Genomic DNA, 7,322 nt, shown 5'->3' on the forward strand with positions numbered 1-7,322 from the left:
TCCCTCTCTCTCTCTCCCCCTTCCCTCCCTCTCTCTCTCTCCCTCTTTCTCTCCCTCTCCCTCTCTCCTCCCCCTGCCTCTCTCTGTTTTTATGAATGTAAATTTTATTCACAGGATGTAATTGTCATCTCTGAGGCTTATTAATGAATGGACTCATTCCCTCTAGCTCTTTCTGAATTCTGGCTGGCTAGTTCAACTCAGCTGTTCTGGCTAAAACTCCTTTCCAAGCTGACTGATTCAAACTGACTCATCTCAGCTTCTGACTAAACTATTATGCCTGACCTCAAACTAACTCTGACAATCTATTCTACTCTTCTGGCTCCTTCTCATTCTTTGGCTTGTTCTGTATTCACCTGGAACCTGTCTCTGTACAACTGTCTCAGTAAAACTGCCTCCTTCCATCTCTCTGCACTGCTTGCTTAAGTCACCAGTCTTTCCTATCTGTTCTCATGAGAGTTGGACATGTCCTATCTTTGGCTCATTCTGTCAAATCTTTCTCTGAGTTGTCACTTTGTCTGTGCCTCAATTAGATATTCAAACTTAGCTGCTTCCTTCTACAAACTAATTTTACAATTTATTGTTTGGGATTTGCTAAGGGCATGTGTGTATTCCATCCAGAGGGATTAAAGTGGTGTCATTCCAGCCTGATTACACAAACTAGAAGGTCTTTGGATGTGATGCCTTGCCAGAGCAGCCATGTTGCTGGATTAAAATTTCTCGTGTGTGTGTGTGTGTGTGTGTGTGTGTGTGTGTGTGTGTGTGTTTGTGTGTATAAAAACAATAGTTAAAAGGAAGCCAATAATTTAAGGAGGAGTTAGGGGAGAGGGAGGACTGAAATGTTACTAATACTTTGGTCATCTGTAAAGTTCTCAAATAAATACTTGAATTGAAAAAAGATGGATTTTATTGAGAAAAAGCAAATGACAGTATTCTGAAGAGGTGACAGCATATAGCTTGCTGTAAGCATAAAAGGGTCCAGGCTCTGGTAGGGAAAATTAAAACTAGGGGAAAACATGGAGACTGGAACAATAGCTGGTGGATCTATGCTACACAGAGAAATTGTCCTCTGGTGAATATATGATCACGTAGATGAGAATTCTGTGTCTAGGGGAATGCAGCAACCAACAGCGCACATGTCACAGAAGAATGAAGTGAAACTATAATGAAGATTGTTTGGAGACAATAGAAAATAGAACAATTTTTATAAAACAATGAACAAACAAACAGGTATGGGAAATGAAGTTAAAACAAAAGCAGAAGGCAGATGTAAAACCATCTGGTATCTGTGAAACAAAGGCCAGACTAAGAAACAATACCTAAGAACTTAGGTTGGACATCCAGAGAACTCAGCAGAGTTTTCTTCTTGTGAAAGAAATGATAACACCTGTCTTAAGGTTTTACTTTGTGAACAGTCACCATGACCAAAGCAACTCTTATAAGGACAACATTTAATTGGAGCTGGCTTACAGGTTCATGGGTTTAGTCCATTACCATCAAGACAGAAGCATAGCAACATTCAGGCAGGCATGGTATAGGCAGAGCTGAGAGTGCTGCATCTTCATCTGAAGGCTTCTATCAGAATATTGGCTTCCAGGCAGTTAGGATGAGGGTCTTATAGCCCATATCCACAGTGACACACCTACCCCAACAGAGCCACACCTTCTAAATAGTGCCACTCCTTGGACCAAGCATATAGAAACCATCACATTCCACTCCCTGGCCTCCATAGGCTTGTCCAAACATATGAGTCTATGGGGGCCATACCTAAACATAGCATATTGCAAAATACATTTAGTCCAACTTCAAAAGTCCCCATAGTCTATAGCGGTCTCAACAATGTTAAAAGTCAAAAGTTCAAAGTCTCTCCTGAGATTCATCTAATCACTCAACTGTAATTTCCAAAGCAAGACAGGAAACCACCTAGACAAACTCCAAACTCTGCATCTCCATATCTGATGTCAAAGCAGTCTTCAGATCTCCAGCTCCTTTTTCATCTTTGTTGACTGCAACAAACTTCTTTTTCCTGGGCTGGTTCCACTTTCTGTTAGCAGCTTTCCTCAGCAGATAGCCCATGGCTCTGGCATCTCAACCATCTTGGGGTCTCCAAGTCAATGTTACAGGTTCTTGTTTCAATATCTGGGATCCACACATGATATTCTGGGCTCCTCCAAAGGGCTGGTGTAACTTCACCAGCTCTAACCTCTGTAGCACTCTAAGCATAGGTTGGTCCACTCCACTGCTGCTGCTGTTCTTAATGATCATCCCATGGTACTGGCATCTTTAATACACTGGGGTCTCTTGCTGCAACTAAGCTTTACTACTAGTCTCTCATAGGCTCTCTTTATGGTGCCAAGCCTCAACTAAGCGTTTGCATGACCCATTCAATCCTGGACTGTCAACTATAACTGAGGCTGCACCTTCACCAATGGCCTTCTATGGCCTCTCAGTGCCAAGCCTCAGCTGCTCTTCATGACCCTTTTACGCCTTCAAAAACAGTACCATGTGAGTAACTCTTACACATTACCAAGTACAGCTGCAGCATGAGGTACAACCTTGGCTATCTCTGCAATACAGCTTCTTTGTGCTCTCAGAAAACACTTCCCAGAAGATTTCAACTCAGTGATGCTGGTCTCTTCTTCTTCTTCTTCTTCTTCTTCTTCTTCTTCTTCTTCTTCTTCTTCTTCTTCTTCTTCTTCTTCTTCTTCTTTTATTTTATTAGATATTTTCTTTATTTACATTTTGAATGTTCTCCCCTTTCCTGGTTTCCCCTCCAAAAAAAGACCCTATTCTCTCCTCCCTTCCCCTGCTCACCAACCCACCCTCTCCTGGTTCCTGTCCCTAGCATTGCAGCCCCATCGGAGGACCAACGATATGAACTAACCAGTAGCCCCAAAGCTACCAGGGAGTAAACCACCAACTAAAGAGTATAAATGGTAGGACTCATGGCTCCAGCTGCATATGTAGCAGAGGATGACCTAGTTGGTCATCAATGAGAAGAGAGGCCCTTGGTTCTGTGAATGCTCGTTTCTTCTTAATCACCACTAATTTCTTACCTCCAGCTAGCCAGAATCAATTGTCCCAGTAGTCCCTTCTATTCTGGACTCTAAAGCCAGCCACGTGGCCAAAGCTGCCGAATTCTGATGCTTGCTGGGGCTGGAACATGGCCCCCTTGTTCTATTACATTATTATCAGCTTTCTGATTTCCAACTCCTTCACTGCCTAAGCTTGGTGTCCTGGAACTTGCTCTGTAGACTGACTTTGAACTCAGAGATATGTGTGTATGTCTCCTAAGCTATGGGATAAAAAGTGTGGTCCACCAAGCCTGGATTTAAGTTTTTCTTCACCTAGGACTTGCTCTCTTCCAGGGTGGATTTGAACTCAGAGATCTACTTGTCTTTGTCTCCTGGGATTAAAAGTGTGTACCACCATGCCTGGATCTAAATTTAGCTGGGTAGGATCTTGCACCAAATCCCACTCCCTTAATCTGCTATTTCCTAGAGCATAGAATTCAGCTCCATTTCACTTCTGATGCCTCTTTAATACTCTAACCACATATTTTATATTTTTCCTTTAAAATGCTCTTCATGAGACTTAACCAGAGAACAATGTGTGTAGTGGGCATTTCTGAGACTTCCTTTGTCAATGAAATTAATCTGAGTCTCTTTACCTTAGCCTCAGGTAGACTCTTCCAACAAGGACAAGAAGTAACCACTGAAATTCTTCTCCACTGAAACCTCTTGGGCCAGGTCTGTATAGTTCAAATCACCCTCTAAGTCTTCCATGTGGCTACTAGGGATAGCCCATTAAGCCCTACCATTTAAAGCACTCCACTGCTTTCCAAATCCACATTCTTCTAAACAAAAGCATGGTCAGGCCTATCACAGCAATACCCAAGTCCCTAGTACTAACTTCTGTCTTAGGGTTTTACTGCTGTGAACAGGCACCATGACCAAGGCAACTCTTATAAGGATAACATTTATTTGGGGCTGGCTTACAGGTTCATAGGTTCAGTCCATTATCCTTCAGGCAGGAGCATGGCAACATCCAAGTAGGCATGTAGGCAGAGCTGAGAGTTTTCATCTTCATCTGAAGGCTGTTATTAGAATACTGGCTTCCAGGCAGCTAGGATGAGGGTCTTATAGCCTATATTCACAGTGACAAACCTACTCCAACAGTGCCACACTTCTAATAGTGCCACTGCCTGGACCAAGTATAAAGAAACCATCACAACACCCATTTCCATAAAAGAAGCATGATAATCCTCTAAAACTAATACTTTCCTCAGTATCTCTATGAGATAGATACTATTATTATTATCATCATTATTATTATTACCACTTTAGAATGAAAATGTCAGTTGCAAAGAGTATCATTAAGTCTCCAAATGAACTTAACAACTAAAACTCAGCCAAACTTCTTCATTTGTTATTCTGAGGCCAAAGTTCACAAACCCAGTTACTTACAGCACTGACTCTCGACTTGAAAAATTATGTTTCTGGTGGATACTCTAAGAAAACAAAAGGTTAATAAGACTCTTCCTTGAAGGAGGAGTTGAAAACTCAATGTATATTCATATGGGGTAATACTGTATAATGTCCAAAATAAATAAATTTTACTTATTTATATTGACACATATTAAGTGAATAAATACAGTCACAGAATAATATATCTGTATCTACCTCTCTCTATATGTATGTATATATAATGAATATTTATATGCTAGTTTAGAATCTTATAAAAATATGCAATGTTTTGATTCACAACAAAGAAGTACATGACACACTGAAAATATCAGTGGGAATGCAAGCCCCAAATGAAGGAAGTGGCTAATACGTATATGATGGAAGTATGTAGCTCTGGATGTCAATAAAGAAGGGAGATAAGCAAATAGGTAATTTTTTATGTTCAATTAGGTAATGTGGGTACATGGAGAAGCAGGTTATGTGTTATTAAGAGTACTCTGAAGCCAGAGTGACAAAAAAGGAAGAAAAGATGGAAGGAAGGAAGGAAGGAAGGAAGGAAGGAAGGAAGGAATAAAAGAGAAGGGGAGGCAAGTTATCAAGAAAGATGGAGAAATGCAGAGAGAGGGGATGGAGAGCTAGTTCATCAGTTAAGAATTTTGTTCCTGTTCTTTCTGAGGACATGTGTATATTTCCCAGCACTTGAATGCTGCCATATAACAATGTCTAACTCCAGTTCTATGGCAATTATGCTTCCTTCTTCTATCATCCTTGGGTTACAACACTCATATATGCTACACTCATATGGGCACACACACACACACACACACACACACACACACACTACACATATGGAAGAAAAGAAAACTATGTCTACCATAACTCAATAAGCCACATTCAAAAAGCAATATGTGAATGAGAAAACTTTACACAAGCACTCGTGGAAAGACTATTTTAAAAATTAAGTCAATTTACATTTTCAGGATATAGAGAGAAGCAATATCAATTTATGCTTTTGTATTTTCATTACAAAGGCATGAAATGGAGATTCCAGAATCTTGATAGCAATTGCTTCAGGAAGATATTTCAAAATGATTTATTTGCTTTTTATAGTTTTATGCTGTTGTTGCATGTTTTTTATTGTACTCATATGTAATGAAAACAAAACAGAGCACTTGGCTATAGAGAGAGGAAATAGCAAAGCCAAATACCCAGAAAGACCATTGAGTGCATGTTAAAGCTTGGAGTAAAGCAAATGTGCTTCTCTCCTCTGTTTGGATGAAGGGAACAACATCCTCCACTAAGATCACACATTTAGTTTGAGATCTTGGTTTAATGTGTCAGCAAGGTTCCAGGAATGACTGGTCTTGCCAGGTAACTCTCCTCCAATTTACCTATATCTTCAATACACAGGAAGTCATTGCCTTTAACTAGGATGCTGAGGGAATTGAGGGGGAGTTTGAAGGGCTGAGAGGAAAATATCCAGCTCTTCTAGTTCTAAGTTGTAAATAAACTTTTAACTAAAAATAGCACTTGTGCTTGACTACAGAAGAATAGTATTGGAAGGTAGTTTGAAGTTCTAGTAGGGATAGTATTTGGGAGAACAACACGAGAATTTATCTATCATGAGAGATAATTTCTTTCATAAATGAACCTTCATGGAAGATGAACCAGAATCTTCCCCCATCCAGCCAAAACTTAGCAGTGATCTTTGTCATGAAGAACAGAAATGCCCATAGGAGCCCAGTTGGGAATGAGGAATACTGTGTAAGAAAGGAGTCCATTCTCCCTACTTATAACTCTCTCACCACAAGAATAAAAGTTCATCAACATCTGGAACCAGTCTCTTGGCTGGGTCAATGACCTACTCATGAAGGGCAAAAGAGAGAAAAACCTACCAGATGGCATCGTGGGCAGCCAGAGGAGCAGCATAGACACAGTATAATCCAGTGGGAGAGCTGCGAACAGACCAGCCTGTGAGATAATGCATTAGTAATTCTAAAATAAAACAAATCCAGCAATAATTGTACTCATCGGGTTCTTGAAAGACAGGGGAGGTAGAGGGAGAGGGAGGGATGGAGGGAGGGAGAAAGAGAGAAAGGCAGAGACATAGGTTGTAGGGAGATGTACTGGGGGCAGCCCCAGGTGAATATTAGGATGCAGTTGGAAACGGATATGACCAAAATACAATATATGAATATATTATATTTTCAACGACTAAATAAAAATATTACTTGAAAATTTCCTGGTAATTTTAGAGATTTTATTTCCAATATAGGGAAGGTTGATCAATTGTTCTTTATGAGGCCAGGGAATAGTGGTATATACCTTTAATCCCAGTACCCAGGAGGCAGAGGCAGGGAAATCTCTGTGAGTTTGAGAATAGCCTAGTTTCCATGAAGAGTTCCAGGACATCCAGAGCTACATAGGAAGATCTTGTCTCAAAAAGCAAAGAAACCCAACCCCAAAACAAAAGTTGTTCATTATGAATGATAGACCTCTGCAGCACCTTTGTAAGAAGTAGGGTTATAAATGACTATATTTTACTAATATTTAAACATGTGTCATAAAGAGTACTAGCTGTGTTTTCAGTATTGTCCAGAATTATATATTATAAAGGTGGGGGTTTTAATCTGATTACCTTTTCAAAATTCTCTAGTGAGCATGATAGTAGGCAATATATTTGAATAAGGATTAGAGGAAGAAGGAAAGAGAAGATGAGAGATGGAAGGGAAAGGAAAGAACTTCACTAGACACAGAGAGGATAGAGAAAGGAGAGCTTATAACAGCTCTTCAATCTGTTCTTAGAGAATTAAACAACCCTTTACTGTGAAAACACAGAGATGAAACCTTAGACCTGCA

General features: G+C 40.1%; 1 pseudogene; it reads right to left on the reverse strand.

The window, feature by feature from the left end:
• Positions 1-6,450, reverse strand: part of LOC116104792 — a 26,999-nt pseudogene extending 20,549 nt beyond the window's left edge.
• Positions 6,451-7,322: the final 872 nt, after the last annotated feature.

The sequence above is a fragment of the Mastomys coucha genome, unplaced genomic scaffold (genome assembly GCF_008632895.1).
Source record: "Mastomys coucha isolate ucsf_1 unplaced genomic scaffold, UCSF_Mcou_1 pScaffold22, whole genome shotgun sequence".
Lineage (NCBI taxonomy): Eukaryota > Metazoa > Chordata > Mammalia > Rodentia > Muridae > Mastomys > Mastomys coucha.